This window comes from Colius striatus, chromosome 5 (assembly GCF_028858725.1).
Source record: "Colius striatus isolate bColStr4 chromosome 5, bColStr4.1.hap1, whole genome shotgun sequence".
Classification (NCBI taxonomy): domain Eukaryota; kingdom Metazoa; phylum Chordata; class Aves; order Coliiformes; family Coliidae; genus Colius; species Colius striatus.
In genome coordinates, this window is record NC_084763.1 from 57,612,023 (window position 1) to 57,630,079 (window position 18,057).

Here is an 18,057-nt window from a genome sequence, read left to right on the forward strand (position 1 = left end):
CAAGACCAGACAGGCTTTAAGGTTCTCTCCTTATTTTTTGTCCCCTGTGGAATCATTTGAGCTGGAAGAGACCTTTAAAATCATTGAGTCCTTTGTCCCAGCCTTATCACCCACCAGCCCATTGCCCTCAGTGCAACACCCACCCGGCTCTGAAACCCCTGCAGGGTGACTCCAGCACCTCCCTGGGAGCTGTTCCAATGCCTGACAGCCCTGGCACCAAAGAAATTCCTCCTCACATCCAGCCTGAGCCTCCCCTGGTGCAAATTGAGCTCATCACATTTTCCATTCATGCCTTAATACCTGAGTGGTTTAAACAAGACAAGAAGATACTGCAAGGAAGCACAGAAAAGGATGTATCTGCAGAGAGATAAAGGGACGTGGTGGGTCAGCTGAGAAGGTGTTTATCTGATAGGAAGCTGCTGTGAGCAAAGGTGAAGGAGGACAAGAATAAAGGTAAAACCAGCATTTTCCTCTGCTCCCAATTCCCACAGGTTAAATTATCTGACCACTGCTCCCTATAGGAACATCAGCTCAAAAGAAGAGCAAACGTATGCCTTTGGACCAACACTTCAGCTGCTATAAATCAATGAGCTCCACTAACTTCAAGGGAACTATGCTGATTTATACCAGCTGTGGATATGGACCAGAATAGGAGATTGTCTGGCAGTAACAACCATTCACTTTCTGACTCTTGGGATCAGGAGAACACATGTTTGTTGTTCATCAGGGTGGGAGTGTGGGGAGAGAAAAGAAGGAGGAAAAAAACCTTGTATCTTTTACATAGGGAATACATCATTCAAGATGCAAAGCAGCATTGGTGACACAAAACTCTGGGGAAACGAGCCCTTGCTCATGAAGAAACAAGAAGAAAACAAGTATCTGATGGATGCTGGGACTATTCAGGTACCTTGGGACAAGGAACAGAAGTGAAATGCTTTCTGCATTACAGCCTCAGCAAAGTTCTGAAGTGCTGCTGCAAAGCCAGCGAAAGCCTCAAGAAAAGAAAGAGCAGAAGCCTTCAGGGGGTTGTGGAAAGGGAGAACTGTTCAACACTTAGAAGGACTAATTAACAGTTATTTTGCCAACTTCATTACAACCCACTTAGGTCTGGACTTCCATTTCCTTCAGAAACTTCTCAAACTCCTGTTAGACACAGGAGAGGACAGTGATGCCATTGAATTTATCAGCAATTAAATGCCTATGCCTTTCCTTTGGCAAAATGAAGCAGCACTCCCAGATGGTAATTCTTCCCAGCTTTTTTGTCTTTACAGTAGGTAAGGTGAATATCCTTCTGGATTTTTCTTCACCATATGTATTGGCAAAGGAAGCCCCAGCCACTCACACTGGAGGCTTAACCTTCAGGTGGGAGGGAATTCCACTTTTCCATACCCATCCAGCTCATCTCATCCCCACGAGGATATTTCCATTTTCCTCTCAGGAAAGGAGTAAAACAACATATTCCTTTATTTCCAGAAGGAGAATACTTACCTCCATCCATCACAGGTTTTTATGAGTCTCTAGGACTCAGCAGACTCTGAGATCTCCTCTCCTTTGAATGCTTGTTTGCCACAAAGCAAGTCAACTGCTGATCTCCTCAAAGTAAAATAATCAGGCTCAGATCAACAGCTTTTTACTACCCAAACTCTGACCATTAGTTTCTTAGCAGGCAAGTCAATGCTTCTTTTCAGGGTGACCTTGCAGATCCTAGATCAGATGCTGAAAGGAAAAGTGATACATGCACATTGATTCATCCACCATTACCTTCTGGCTGCAACTTTATAATGCCCATTATAAGGAAACTGAGACAGACACAGCTGATTTCAATGGGGCTTTTACACTTTGCTGCCCTCCTTTCTGCTCCTTCCTCCCCTCTTTTTTGGTTCTGTGTGAGATCAGCAGCTCATATGGCAGAGCAACTATTTTTACAGCCTTTCACTGTCCCCACTTGTACTGCAACGAGGCTGCTGTAAATTTCAAAGCTGAGCATTTCACCTTGTTGCTGAGCCACTGTCAGAGACAGCTGCAGTGCAAGGGCTGGCTTTCCTTCCTTTCTTTCAAGCTGTGCTGTTTCCAGTGGCACTAACTGAAAAGCAACCCCAGGGACTAACAGGGGAGCAACAGGGAACCCCAGGGAAGTGAATTCACAGAGATTTAGCTCTATCCCAGGAAAACAACCCAAAAGTGGTCCATGACGGCTGCAGAGAAAACAAACAATAAAACAAACCCCCAACAGTTTATCTGGATTCACAGCAAAGTCTGAGAACATCTCACAAGACTTGTTTGACCTGGCACTGGGCACAGGAGATAATTCATCATCCACTTCCTTAGTGGGCTCATCTGTACAAAGTTAAACATCTCACTGTTCTCTGCACGTTCACATGCAAGCAAACCTGTGGCACCAGTTCCTGCCACTGAAATGAAACCAATGCATCACACACTGGAGGGAGTGTGGTAGGTGTTTTGGGAAGCATCTTCACCCAGACCCATTACCAAACCTTTTGGATCCTGAGGTAGATGAATCACAGTGGCAGCTCAAACCTTCTAAAGCAACGTCTGCTCTGAGGTCCTACAGAAGTTTTCTTGTCATCTCCAGAGTCTGAGCACTGGCCACTGGTAAATACCTCATACAGTCAAGACTCCTGCTTTCAACCTCAAAAAAAAACCCTCTAGTCAGGACAATTGGTTCTTTCCTTGCTTGAAGACACCATTAACATGAAAGCCAAGTTTCCTCTCACACTGCATCTCCAAGCCACCCTTCCCTCTCACCTCCCTCCCCCTAGATACAAACACCTTTGTGTATTATTGTCCATTTGAGTTCCCTTTTAGGAACTGGCAGGAAAACCTCCATGGGAAAAGGGTCATTTATGACATTCTCTTGGAAATGTCTTGCTGGCTTTTCAAAGGCACCTGTATCACTGCACTTAGCAGACAGAAGCCTGGAAGACTAACCAGGATGGCTAGTTACACGAAATGAGCTCCAGCTGAATAAAACTGTTATTTCCAGCTGTGAAGTTGTGGTAACTGCTGCAGAATTGCAACTTTGAGGTTAGCAAAGGTCTCAGACTGAGTCTGACACTTTTCTGTTTCCATGTGCAAGAGACACTCCTGAATTTCCTAGAGAACAGTCCCTGTTCCAGTTGTCATCAAAGCCCAAGCCCAGAGTCCATCAGAGGAAGTTCCCAGGGCAGACACAACTGTGGCATGAAGCATAGCTTTGGGGAGTTCAGTTCTTACATTACCTCCTGATGTGATGGGAAGTGAAGGTGAAAATCCCACAGCACAAGAAACTGGCTGCAAGAAGTCAAGCCTCTGTTGGAACTTGGTGTTCAACAACATGCCTGGCTTATTTCTGCTTCCTATAGGGCCAAATCCTAGTTGGATATAAGCATTAACAACATCAAATGAACCAAAAAGGCTTGTGATCTAGCCTTGTTACTCATCCCTCTATTCCTTTTTTATTACCAGAGATAGTAACAATTCTGGGCCATAACAAAAAAAGCCCACCCAGTTTTGCAGTGCTGATCCATGTGATTTACACCTTGCTGTCATTCGGCATCATCATCTGAGTTATGGGACTATCCTGAGGTCCCACCAGAAACTGCATTTCCCACTTGCTACTTACAGACATGGAGAAATCAACAACTTGTTGCTGATGCTCCTTTTCTGTCTGTTTTAATCAGCAGAAGGGGTATGAAAAGGGAACATGGAGCCTTCTCTTGTGATGTGTCACAGGTGTAGCATTAATGTCACTTCCCAAAATACTCATCTTTATTTCATGCACTGGAATTCCTGGTTGTGAAACTCAAGCCTCCCTGTGAAGGGCTGTAACCCAATCTGAATCAATAGCTTGGGAACAATGGTCACATAAACTGACAGAGGAATGTCAAGAATGTCCTGGGCTGAAGGTTTAGCTCAGCTCGGTGCTCTTGAGATCCTGATGACCCTCATCAGCATTTGGCTGAAGAAGCCATGGAGGTGTGAAAAGAGAGCTGAGCTTCAGCAGCCAAGTGTCCAAGTACATGCAAAGCTCATGGAGACTCAGATCTGCCCATGGACTGGTTTGTGGTCACTGTACTTGATAAACCACTCAGTGTATCTTCAGAAGAAAAGCACCTGGGATTATCTCCTGGGATCTACCCAACTGTGCCAAGTAAACCCAATGATGTGTGTGCAGAGGATGGCATGGAAGTGGGCATTGCAACATCCCATGCTCACCTGGTAAAACCATCTGTAAAGACAAGAGAGCTGCCTGCAATTGCTTATGGATGTGAATTTCATGAGGATTTGTTCAGCTGATGTCAGTCTGCTGGGCATCTTCACCTATAAACAGCCACCCAGTGCAGGAAAACAACAGAAAAGGGGTTTTAGGGAGGGTAAACAGGTCAGAGGGAGGATTTCTATCTAGAGATTGCATTTGTCCCATTTGTGTCACGTTGAATGATGGCTGCAGAGAGAACAGACATACTCACCACAGCACTGCACAGTCTGAAACAAAGCAGCATGTCAACCTCACTTACATCTGGACTGCCAAGAGGGAAAGATTAAGTGCAATCTGATGACAGCATTGTTCTGCCCATTCTCATAAAACACAGAGTCTACCAGATTTTCCCTTCTGGTTCATCAGCTGTGAAATGCATGGCTTCCCAAAACTCCAGACCCCCAGCCCCCACTCACAAGGTGTTGGATGAAGTGATGGGCCTTGCTGGGATCCCAGGGTAATAGGAGCCATATGACCAGCTGACTTGTTACAACACCAGCTTGGAAGTTGATTTAAAAGGAGAGAGGAAAAGGGAAAGGCTCCCAGTTGTGTAAATCCTCATCTGATGAGTACTGGTTGGTCAGGGGTGAACATCTACTCTTGTGAAGTGGGGGTGGCCACGTGTTATTCACTCATCTCACCCAAATGGCAACCCATCAGGTCTTGTAGACAGACAAGTGACCCAGGAGTAGGTTTGTTGTTTGTATGGGGAGGCTTCCCTCAGATGCTGCCAGGGAGCACAAATCCAAATCATGAGGACAGCCTGTATGGTCTGGGGTTTGGGGGGCTGAAGAGGAGTAAGATGGGGAAGAGAAGGCAAGAACTTCTTCAAGCACATTAAAAGAACACTTCAGAGCATACAAGACTACTCTGTCCTCTATACTGTGGTAACCAAGGGCTTAAACTGCAGGACTGTTAATCCTTCTGCTTAAACATTGGGAGGAACTCTGAGTTAGGATGAATGCTGTGTGCTGAAATCTGTCCTTTGGAAAACTTTTGCCTGCTGGAAAGCTTTAAGGTGAGTTGAAATAAACTGCTGTCAGGAAGATGCAATTGTTCCTGCCTTGGGACTGGAGGGTCTTTCAGGATGTAGCATGATGTTGGGATTCCCACTAGGACTCAGAGCTAACCCCACCCCCTCAATCACACAGGCATGACAGTTAGCTGCTTTAGTCTCCAACCTCAGCCCTACAACAAATAGAGCTCCACAGCTCTATTGCCTATGGCCAGTTTGTTGGTACATCTTCCCCTTCAGTTGGATGTGCCACCCCCTTTCATCCAGCTCACGCTCTCATGAGATGACCAACGTGTTTGTTGCTGCTTGTTCAGAAGTTCCCCACAGCCACGTGGATTAAACAGAAGAGAGAAAAAGAAGCGTCAAAACCCAAATATCACTAAATATAGTTAGGGCCAGCTGGTTTGAATTACAATTGTCTCAAGGCAGCCATGTCAAAAGCAATCTGAGCAGAGTCTTATGGCATGATCTGTTGAGCTGCCAACATCTTTCAGGGGTTTACTGTATCCCCTGCAGTGAAATCGTGCCCCTGTGTAATCCAATGACGGGGCATTCCAGACATAGCTTTCTGCTGAGAAGCAGTGTTTTGGATGCAGTGGGAGCAATTGCTGTCATCTGATCCTAAGGCTCTGGTTTGGGGTTTTTTTTTCTTTGCAAGGCATCACATTGAAACCTGGATGAGCTGAGTAACCAAGGTGACCTCATGGGAAGGAACCATCCCCATGGAGAGTCCTCTGGTGTGTTGGAGACTATGTGTGTGTGTGTAAACCAGCCCTGGGATATATCTGGAGGCTTTTCCAGGCTCTTCCATTTTCTGACCATCCCAGTCCTCATGTATGTCAGTGAATGGTACTAACTATGCTGTCAGGAGGGCTGACAGTGGTTCAGGTTCCCTGGAAAGTTTTCACTCAGAGGGGATCCAGCTCTGTTTGTTGATCAGCCTTCCTGACCAAGGTAGCTATAAATTGCACAAGCTACAACAACATGAGCCAAAAGGACCCTGCTACCTGACACAACTTCCCTGTCTCAGTGGGGGCAGAGGGGGTTGGAAGGAGCCAGATGAGTTTCGAGTAGGGTTTTTGCACCAATCACTTGGTAAAGCAGAGGAGGAAGGATGTCAAATCATCACAGGGCCAGCCATCCAGAGGTCTTAGACTTCTTGTTACTAGGAATAGTCACTCTCAGTTTCTTCAACCAGCAGAGAAAGATGGTAGGTGGGGAAATGGTCTGCCATGCTCTTCACCCATCCATCATCTCAGAAGACAGACTCAGACAGAGCCCCATTGCCCCTGCAGGTATGCACATTGATTTGGTGCATCCTCAGGATTTCTCCCAGCTCTAATCTGACGTGGATTTACTGATGGTTTCTCAGCTGGGTCAATCCAAGACCTGTTGAAGTCAAAGGAGTTTTTCTCCTCGAAGCCATGAACAGAAAGGCTTTGTGGAAAGGCTTTGAGATACCTTCACATCCAAAGTCCCAGCTCAGATCACGTTTCCTCGTGGCAGTTCCTGTACTGAACAATTCCTCATGCACACACCTCTGCTCTTACATTCTTACATCTCAACACACAAACAGCCAGAGAATATTGATGACTATAGGAGAAAAAAGAGCATGTAGCCACCAGGTTCTGAGGACAGTCCAGAGGTTCAGCTGTCAGTGGACAGAGGACATCTTCCAGACCTGATTCTTCTGGATAAAGAAGTCAGTGCTTTCAGCTGTCTTTATTCAGCAGCCTTTTTATTCCTGCTACTGCACAGGACAATGTGCAACAGGACATTCATTACAGACTCCAGGTGAAGTAGTTAAGGTTTGCTGGTGAAGGTTTGGTTTTACATACAGCTGGTGTGGTTTCAGCCTGTTCTTCCCTGTCCCCAGAAGAAACCTCACGCCCTTGGAACAGCAGAATCCTGGTAGGTGGGACATTCTTTACCTGAGCACAAAGGGAGGCTGTGGTGAAAGATAACACTGACACAATTTGCTTCACAAGCAAACTGGGGAGACAGTTAACCTCAAAGAAACACCTGTAGCCAACAGGCAGCAGGGGACAGAAGGCAGAACACGTTGGAAGGAGCATTTCAGTCTTCATGGCGGACGGTCAAAGAGAGACGAATCGGTCTCTGGCTCCATCTGTCCTCTCTCTTTGCTCTCATGGAAACTCCTTTGCCATTGCCCAATTTCTCACAGGAATTACCCACTTACACAGTTGCAAAATGCACTTTTCTCCACTCCTGAGCATCATTCTGGCTGGTGTTACCGTGAGGTAAACGGCAGGTCACCCCACATCCACCCACAGAGGCAGAGCGGCCGTGTGTAACGAGAACGTGCTCATAAGAGCTTGCCTCTCCCCCAGAGAATGACAACATCCATTTCTTCTGTTTATTTCAAGCAGTACTTCCTGAGAGTGTCCTTCCAACAGGAAGCCCTTTGTTAGCATTACTTGACATATGGGAGAAAACTGGATGGGATCTGCCAAACAGCAAAGCTACCAGCGTCCCCTTTTGCTCTGTTAGGCCTGATGCTAATCTTATTTAGAAATCCTAATCCTAACAAGGCTTCATTTTCCTGCCCATGCCAAAAAAAACCCCTCAAATGCAGAATTAACAAAATCTTTGTGAAATGAATCCTTTCTCTGCAACTGCAGAGCTGAGATCTCAGAAAGTCATCATCTGGCTGGTGGCTCCTCTGCCGAGGCAGGGCTGAGTCTACCTGTTCCCTGCAGAGATGTGCCTCAGTTCTGCAGGGATGGGACATTCTCTGTCTTTCCAAGTAAAGCTGAGGAAGTTTTCCTTCCCCAAGCCACTTATACAGATTTGGGGGTGGCTTTTTGTTTGTTTGTTTGTTTAGTTTTGGACAGATGCCTAAACTGATTCGTCCTGATTGCAGTTGAACCCTCTGACTATTTGACCTGTGTGGATTGGACACTGAGAGCTTGAAAACAAAGTTTTTAGCCCTTTTCTCACTATGTTATTTTTACACTGCAGATTCCCTTCATTTTTCTTGGGAGCTCTCACAGAATCTCCAGGGTTGGAAGGGACTTGGAAAGATCATCCAGTCCAAGTCAAGTTTATATAGCACCAAGCCATGTGGAGAATTGCTTCCATTTGTGTAGCAAAGTCACACAACAAAAGAACACCAATCATTTTAAGCTGCAGGTTGGATTAGTGTTAGTTTGAACATGCAAGAGAGGCAATCACTGTGTTTGCATGTGCCCCAAGCTTTGCTATGTAAAGCAGAATTGCTTTGCCCAATGCACCAAGCCTGGCATTGGGAATAAATGGCTGGGGTCTGTCATGGGTAACTCATTAAGCTGAGATAAACAGACCATTTATAATTGTCCAATCTGATGCCAGAGTCACACCTATCCATTTGCATAGGAAATGCCTCCAAATTGGAGGGAGAAAGAGGTGAAACAACAGAAGAGGAATTTATGCTAGCAACATGGTGTTCCTCTCTGCTTCCTCCCACAGCTCTGCCCCATGCAGTGCAAATCCCAGCTGGGTGCTGAATGCTGATTTTTCAGATGCAGTGCTAACAGGGAAGCTCTTCATCTGGTGCATACAAGCAGAGGCAGGAATGGATGTTTGCCATGTAGCCAGAGAGGCAAATTTTGCCCATCAGTTGATGCATATGTTTCACAAACAAAAAGGAAGCCTATGTCAGGGTGCTGGGGGAGATGCTATAAAGTTTTTATTGCAACTTGTTTTTGTAAGTCTTGTCTAGCAAATCCATGTGGTTTCCCTCAAACTTTCAGTAATAAGCATTTAACAGCATATTCCAGCACCCCACTTACATAGGAAATTTTGTTGGGTGAGTGAAAGAAATGGCTCAGAAGGAACAAGGATTGCTATGTTGCAGCCTCACAGCTACATGCTGCAGAGAACCTCAGAGCCTCAGCCCTGTTGCCTCTGTGAGAGGAGCTGTGGATGTGGCATCTTCATGCTGAGACTGGGAGAGATCCTGCTTTTTTCTATATAATGCAATAGGTGCTTCTGATAAAAAAAATACCAGCTGGTTCCACCTTCAGCCAAATCATGAGCAGAAGTGATTTCATGTGAGTGTACACACAGATTTCCATATAGACACAGATTTCAGCATGCCATGGACTGCTCTCTGGAGATGTCCTTTCCTCCACAGAGCCTGGAAGAGGCTCTGGGTGACTAACTCCAGTGTAGAAATCTGCATTGCATTTGTCTGAGATGAGGTAAGAACCTCATCCCTCATGTCCTGTAACAATTGATGTAGACACTCTCCTCCCATGAAAACAGAGAGGTAACTCCAGAGGGTGACTCATCCCACTTAGAGAGAAGAAGACTGTAAGAGGAACTGCAGTGGGAGAGACCTCTGGTCCATCTAGCATGGGCTTTTCCAGAAACTGGCCAAAAGCAAATTCCCAAGAGGAACATAAAGCCTAAAGCAACACACATCCCCAAAATCCATTCCAGGAGCTTGTGCCTCAGTGATTTGCTGAGTTGCAGTGGGGATCTTTACGCAGTAAACTTAACTTCAGGGGGTTTTATCTGCCTTTAACTTGTTCCTATTTCTGAATGTGTGTAAACAATTAGCATCAGTAAATCTGTGTTAACTCAAGTGCCTCATCTAAGTGATTCATTCCCTGAGAGTGCTCTGTCTCTCCTAGGCAGCTTCTATAGTCAGCTTCCAGACACTTTAATACCTTGAATCTAAAAAGTGCCATGACAAAGTCCCTCAGGTTGGTAACTCCAAAACATCACCTTCCCAGAAAAGCCATCCCAGGTCCTTGGCACCAAGAGCTTGTCACTGCAGGAGGCAGCATAGTCCATATGGATGCAGAGACAGGAGAGAGCTTCTTCTGCTTCTAAGATAGAAATATAAGAGGAAACATTGATTAGAAAAGTCAGTCAGTGTGTCTGGATAAGGAGAACTTGCAGAGCAAGCATTGATCAATACCCCAGATCAGCTGGATGGTTTGGTTGACACTGACTGTCCTTACATTCTGGCTTTCAGATGGATTGAGTTACCTTGCAGAGGTACCTATTTTCCTTCATGAATCAAGAAGGGATCTTAGCAAACACATACACTTTCTGCATGCTCCAACACACGAGGGGATGCCTTTGCAGACCAGAAAGCCTGGGGTCTGTTGAATGCCTGATCCCTCCCCTCTGCAAACACTCAGTGCTCAGGCATATTGCATCCATTTGTTCTGCTTTCTGCTGCTAACAGCTGCATAGCAAATATCCCTGGGCTATTGTTACACACTATGTTTTACTTACAGAAAATCATCCTTTCAGCTTTGTGCCTCTCATCTCAAACAGTCCAAAGTGTTGAGAAGCACATGTGTTTGCACACAGGAGGATTTCAGCTGTGCTGGGCATATTGCACACCCAACAGTAAAACGATCAAGCTCACCATAACTTTGCTCAGATAGCCAAGGCATGTTTACAAAACACTCCTACACCAGGATTCCTCTTCTCCATACCAAGAGAGCACTTAGCATAGTACAGATTCCCCAGCACCCAATGGGAGGAAACCCTAGAAGACGAAAAAGGGCTGAGGTAAGATGCAAACCCAGTCAGCCAGTGCAATTTCATCTGTGTAATATCCCCAACTATTACCTCATTAAAGCAGAGTAGAAAAATAATCTTTGACAGTGTTTATCTCAAGGTAATCTTTCCAACATGCTTCCTGCTCTCTTGTTCTTCAGTGTTTTCTTTAGCAGCTTTTGGAAATAAGCCTCTGATGGGAGCTACTGAAACCTAGGGAGTGTTTATTTAAAAGGCAGTTAGCTGTTACAAGGCACATTGCAGGCAGCATCAGTTGTGTTCAGAGAAGCTTACAAGCCCCTTTCAACAGAGGAGGGACATTGTGCATCATAAAAGTGAATGCTGGAAAAGCCCAGGCAGGACTGGCACTGCCACAAAGCTCTAAGCCCTGCTGTAGAACCAGGCAGAGGTAGCAGAGACTGTTATCCACTGCTTTATCCATCTCCCAGGGGAGAACAGACACTAGTTCATACACACACAAAGTTGTTAGTGACACCAGCAGTTCTGCTTACAGATATCATCTCTTATCTAGCAAGAGAGCTGGACACTACCAGCTTTCATCCTGATTAAGATCTCCAAGTCTCAATGTGTTTTTCCAGATGTAATTTGGACCACACAAGCTCAGAAGTTCTTTAGTTCAGGCCCATTGCAATGCAGGAATCAATAAACAGCATTGTCATGAATGGGGAAAGATTGCTGCAAAGACTGGCAATAAATTGCTGGGCTGTCCTGCATTGTTTATTTAGCACCTCCCCCAGACACTGCAGTGTCACACGGCACTGGAAGGGGTTTGGGAGGCAGGTAGGTCTGTGGTTAAGGATGCACAGATGTGCCTGTGTTGATAACTTTGCTAGAATGACTGTTTGAGGATAATCAATATTCATTCAGGTAGCTTGGAGTGAGGGGTGGAGGAATGAGCAGCACACAAGTGTGGATGAGGGGGCTGAGTGTCTGTGAGGCACAGCATCCTTGGCAGGAGCATGTGAGAGTGGAAGGTGGATCCATCAACATCCTGCTGGGCAATAAGGAGAATGTGGAAGCATGAGAGGGCATATCAGATCACTAGTCAAGAATCAAAGCAGGGTTTGAGTCCAGGGACAGGGCAGTCCTGCTGTCCTGTCATAACATAAGGCTGAGCCAGACTAGTAACAGAGGTAGGAGAGACTGCATGAGGGAAAGAGAAGGCCAGAAATGTGGTTTCTTTCTTACATAGAAACTAATCTTGCTCCTCAGGATAAGCCAGATCATTCTTTGATTTTCATCAGACAACTGTTAGGTCCCATTCATAGGCACATGGAAGCACTGAATGGTTTGGGTTGGAAGAGATATGTAAAGGTCATCCAGCCAAGCCTCCTGCAGCGAGCAGGGAAACCTTCAGCTACATCAGGCTGCTCAGAGCCCTGTCCAACCTGACCTTGAGCATTTCCAGGGACCTACCATCTCTCTGGGCAACCTGTTCCAGTGTTTCACAGAACGGTAGGGATTGGAAGGGACCTTTAGAGACCATCCAGTCCAACCCCTCTGCAGAAGCAGGTCACCATCCTCATGAAAAATGTCATCCTCAGAACTAGTCTGAATGTGTTCTCTTTTCCTTTTAAACCATAACCCCTTGCTGCTTCCCTCCCTTTTCTCACCACTCACCCCAGGCTGAATTCACTCTCTACAGCTCCAGAACTAAGTTTCCATAACCTTTGACTCCTCCACTACTTGACCCATCCCATGACTCCAATTGTCTGGGCTCATCTCCTCTGAGCTACTTTCATCCCTTCTCCTGCCACAGGTTATGCAAAGTTATGAAGGCCAAGGATAAGCCACCCTGAGTCTTAAACTGGCATGTCAGCTGTGAAGGCTTAAAAACACGCTGCTGATGGCAACTGGAAACTCTTGGCTGTATACTTAGCCTGTGTTAAAAGTAATTAGCTACTCTGGGAGTGTAGGAGGGAGAAGCCAGCAGGAAAAAGAAACACAGAGATGTAAAGAACATAATGAACTGTTTACAAGGGGCTGTTGGCTTCGTGTCCTGTGTCTGAGGCTGCTGAATAACTGACACCACCATGTAGATCATGTGGTGGGGCTTTGCTCCTGCTGCTATTCCCAACACTGTTTGACCCTCGGGGATTAGCCACTCCTCAATCCAGTCTGAGGTTTCAAGGAACAAAAGCTTAGTGGAGTGTGAGGTCAAGGAGAGAAGCAGATGGCTCTTCACTAAGCCTGGCTTCTGATAAACAGCAAACTTGGGGTAAAGCCACTGGGGCAGAAGGCAAACCTGCAAAGAAGGGGGAACCAGCCCTTGCTTTCACCTCAACCCCACTCTGCCTTCTGTTCCTCAGGGTCCCTCATTCATCCGCTCACTCAGATGCCTACGCTGTGGGTTAGTAGGGTCAGATGTCATCCCTAAGGGTGAGGATGTCACCTTCCTGAGGATACTACCTAGGCATTTAAAGCAAACCCTAAAAGGAATTGTTGAGGTAGAAACAGAGCTTAAAACGTACTAAAATTAGGCTGGTAGAAGAATATTGCTCATGCTGATTTGCAAGTTGATTGCACAGCTCATGAGGGAATGGGGAGAGAGGAGGCTTTTACATTTCATTAAGTCTACTCTGAATTCATTACAGGTGGGTGAAGGATTTCCTTCACCTGCATTTGCTGTGAACATGACACACTGACAGACAGGGACCTCGTTGGCTTACCTGTGAGGAAGAGGCAGCAGCTGTTTCAGTTAAAAGCTGGGAGGTTTTTCACTTTATCAGGATGGAAGGACATAGGCAGTATTGCAACAAGAATTTGTGCTCCTGTAAGTCCAGGAAGAAAGTGAGCAAGCTTCATTCACTGATGGCTCTTCCATGTAACCGAGGTGTGACAATACAAGAGCTTTGTGACTCACACCCTCCATCATCATTTGTATTGATGTAAGTGGGAGCCAAAGGGCAAAACAGAGAAAGTTCAGAGCTTCTCTTTGCTAGTTCCAGTGCTGAGAGATACATTTCAAAGCAAAACTGCAAAAGATTCATAGAAATAGAGAACCACAGAATAGGATGGGTTGGAAGGGACCTTTAAATGTCATCTAGTCCAATGCCCCCTGCAATGACCAGGGTGGGATTCAGCTACATCGGGTTGATCAGAGCCCCATCCAACCTCACCTTGAATGTTTCCAGGGCTCTACAGGCTCTCTGGGCAACTTGTGCCAGTGTTTCACCACCTTCAGGGTCAAAACTCTCTTCCTCACATCTAGTCTTAAGCTACCCTCCTTTAGTTTAAAGCCATTCCTCCTCATCTTATCACAACAGTCTCTGATGAAAAGTCTATATCCATCTTTCTTATTAGCCTTCTTTAAGCATTGAAAGGTTGCTCTAAGGGCTCCTGGAGCCTTCTCTGCTCCAGGCTGAGCAGCCCCAACTCTCTCAGCCTGTGCTCACAGCAGAGGGGCTCCAGCCCCGGCAGAGGCTCTGGGGCCTCCTGTGCACTGGCTCCAGCAGCTCCACGTCCTTCTGCTGGTGGCCCCAGAGCTGGAGGCAGCACTGCAGGGGGGTCTCAGCACAGCAGAGCAGAGGGGGACCATCCCCTCCCTCCAGCTGCTGCCCACACTCCCTGGCACCCAGCCCAGGCTGCAGGAGGGTTTCAGGGCTGTGAGTGCATCGTGCTGGCTCATAGTCAGTTTTTCATCCACCACCACCTCCCAGTCCTTTTCCAAAGGGCTGCTGTAAATCCCTTCATCCCCTAGCCTGTACTGATACTGGGGGTTGCCTCAAGCCTGGTGCAGGACCTTGGAAAAGAACAGCATTGACTACCATTAACAACGTACACAGTGCAGTTTAATCAGACACCGAAGGAATTCCCAGGCGGGGCTGTTTCTGTTCAGACCCACTCCACCAGATGTCAACCAAGCAGTTCTGCAATCACTTTAATCCCTCAGCTCCTTTGGATTTTGATCAATGCATTTCTTTTCAGGGAGTTTTGTTTGTTTACTCACTTATTCCTTTGGCAGATTTGGTGTGAATAAAGTTGAGCCTTTTTCTGTTGCCTGGCTGGGAAATGAGACCAGTGCTTCAGCCTTCCATCTGATGAAACAAACTCCTTTTCTGAATCATTAGATGGTTTGAATCCACTGCTAGGAAACTTTCTGCCATGCTGAGCTAACCCCTTCCTTTGCCTCTGCTGAACAGAAGTCTGAACCTTCAGAGCCTACCTTATGATCAGGAGCTCCTGTGTGACCCACCCTAAGGGGCTGCTGCTCTGGCAGGGGGGTTGCACTGGATGAGCTTTCAAGGTCCCTTCTAAACCTTGAGATTCTGTGATTGTGTGAATCATCTCAGGGAAATTTTGTTTATCTAAAGCATCTATCACACAAAATGTGTCCAGGCTGATCCCTCACATAGCTGAGATTCCAGCTGTCTAACGTTTTGGTGGCTAAATTTAGATAACACACTGTGCTATGTGTCTCAACAGATGCAAAGCAATAAATACAGCAGGGCACATACTTTCTAGTGACAGACAGAAAACCTTTCCTAGTAAACTGGATTCTCCTACCACTTCAACAGCTTCTTGTTATAAGATTGTACTGAATGCTGGCACACAGCATATTTTGTTCACTCTCAAGGGATGGTATTTGGCCAAACAGTTCACTCCTATCTTCTTAATGGAAGTAAACACATTGACCTGTTGAAATGTTAGGATCTCCAGAGCTACTGAAGCCACTTCCCACAGCATTGTGAATGAGACATTTTGGCAGATCAAACTCTGATGGTTTGATATTGCCTGGTTGTGTTCCTCCACATGATATCAAGATGATAGGATCAAGGTCTGGGGGGGCAAAGTGTTTAGTTGCACAGAAGAATCAGTATGCAATGGATGCAGAAGAGAGATGAATTAAAGCACTGGCGAAGCATGAGCCTGAAGTGATGTTGCTGGAGAAGTCAGTAGATCCCTTGATGTGTGTTGCTCCTGAACAGAGATGAATATTCATCATTTCAAAGGCAATCTGTCACAACTCAACCTTGTAGTCTTGTGGGAAACTAACAAATGTGGCCTTTGTTCCAACCAGAAACAGCCTTTTGAAGTTTACCACAAAACAGGGAAAGTCTTGTGCTACCCCATTTTAACACAGGCAGAAGACACTTTGATGCAGGAAGATAACAAGTTTTAGTGGCTGCTGAGAAGCAGCTGTCCTTGATTTTAAACCCCAAGTCCTACATTCCAGCCAAGAGCAGTGGGGCAGCATCCGTGACACTGCACTCAACACCTCAAGACTGAAGGTAAAATGAAGGAGTTCTGCATAAGGTTGGCAAAACTTTTTGGCCCTGTGACACCTTCACAAAGGAAAATGCTTTGCAAAGTATTTTGTCTCCCAGCAAAATTAGGGCTTCCCTGCAGAAAGATTTGCTCCCAGGGCTGTCTTCAAGGAGTCATGAGAACTGGTGAAGCATCTCATGAAAATGCTTCCAGCTTCTGGAATAAAGAGGCATTTGAAAGATGATTTGAGAGTCTAAATGCCTATGTTTACTGTATCCTGGTTAGGCTTAGAAAGAGATCTCTTCATGTAGTCACTTGATTTAAGACAAAAGAACAAAAAGCAAACAACAAACCCCTCGTTGGACCTTTCTGGTTCAGATAAAGCCTTCACCATCAGAAGTGAACTCAGATGTCCTGTCACTGTCTGGACAGAAAGGACTGAACTCAGGTTTAAATACATTTCCACCTCTGGGAGGGTTTTTCTCCTCTATTTTAATCATCTTCTCACTCACCTAAAGATGACAAAAACCTGATTTCTCAGTGTTTAACTAAACATCACAATGGAATGACAAACCCATGAGGGCTGGGCACGGGGGATTAAAGGGCAGGATTAATTAAGTAGGGTCTCCTACTCTGTGCTTTGTACTGCTTTGTGTCACTGAAAGGAGTGTAAGTCCTTTTCTGAGCCTGGGCTTGACTAACTCAAATACAGAACTGCAAAACCAGCAACCCCCAAAACAATCCATCAGCCCCAGCTGAACGTAAGTCAGCAGCAGCTCTGGAGATGTTTCATCTGCATTAGCTGCTAATATCAACATTAGCCCAGTGTTCAATCATACCAAGTTAAACAAATCCCAGAGCCTGATAGAAATATACACACAGTGGGCAGAAAGATGGACTCTAGTTTTACTTCCATGTGAATCTACTTCCTTTCCCCAAGCTGTTTCTGATTTACTCTGAGGTCTGTGTGCGCAGGATGCAACCCAAGGAACACATCTGTACCATGATCATTTTCATCCCAAAGATATGTTTGGTGCATTACAAATCAAGCAGCAATCCCTTCAATGATCTAGTTCAGGCAAGAGCCAAAGAGATCAGACACAAGTATAAATAGCAAACCACAAGGGCTGGTTTTTTCACAGCTGCCAATTTATTATTGCAAGTCTGCCTTCTTTATTTTCCCCCCTCCCTTCTTCCCAATAGTTCCTGCCTCTGGATTCCTGTGATTACTTACAAATATCATGCTTCATTTAATGAAAATACAGGGGAAAACTTCTGCTTCTACTACTTCTGCTTCCATGGTTGTGGGAAAACCCAGAAAATGTGGTGGTTTAGCCCAAGACTCCATCAGCAGAAGGAGAATATAGGTAAACCCAGTGAGGGATGTCAAGCAGGGCTATTTGAAGACCAGTAACCTCAAATACCACGGGAGTGGAACGTTTGTGGGTTTAATGTAAAAGTGCCTGAGCCAAAAAATGTAAATAACGTATACATGCACCAAAAAAAACCCAACCCACCAAGAAAAAGAGTTCAAAAGACTCACCAAAGCTTTACATGCAACGTGGGGTTTAATGAGCCAGGGATGTGACCCAGGAAAGAGGATAAAATCCAGACCCTTTCCCATGGCTGAACCTATATCCACATTCTAACCTCTGTATTTCGTGGCTGCCTGGAGTGAGGTTTGACTTTGTTCCCATCTCTAAATGTACTGGACCTCGATATTCTTCTGTCTAAGCTCCTTCTTTATCTATATATGCTCTCAGTGAATTTGCTCTGACCTGCCTTTGAGTAGGAAGCAAATAGCTTCCAACACAAAGAGCATCTTCCTATCAACAATCTGGTTTAAAGCAACGTCCTGAAACATCAGCGTTTCAGCAGATGATTTTGGCATGTCCAGAGATGGGCAACAAAGCTGGTGAAGGGTCTGCAGAACAGATCTGATGAAGAGTGACTGAGAGGGCTTGAGAGTGTTCAGCCTGGAGAAGAGGAGGCTTAGAGGAGACATGAGCACTCTCCACAGCTACCTGAAAGCAGA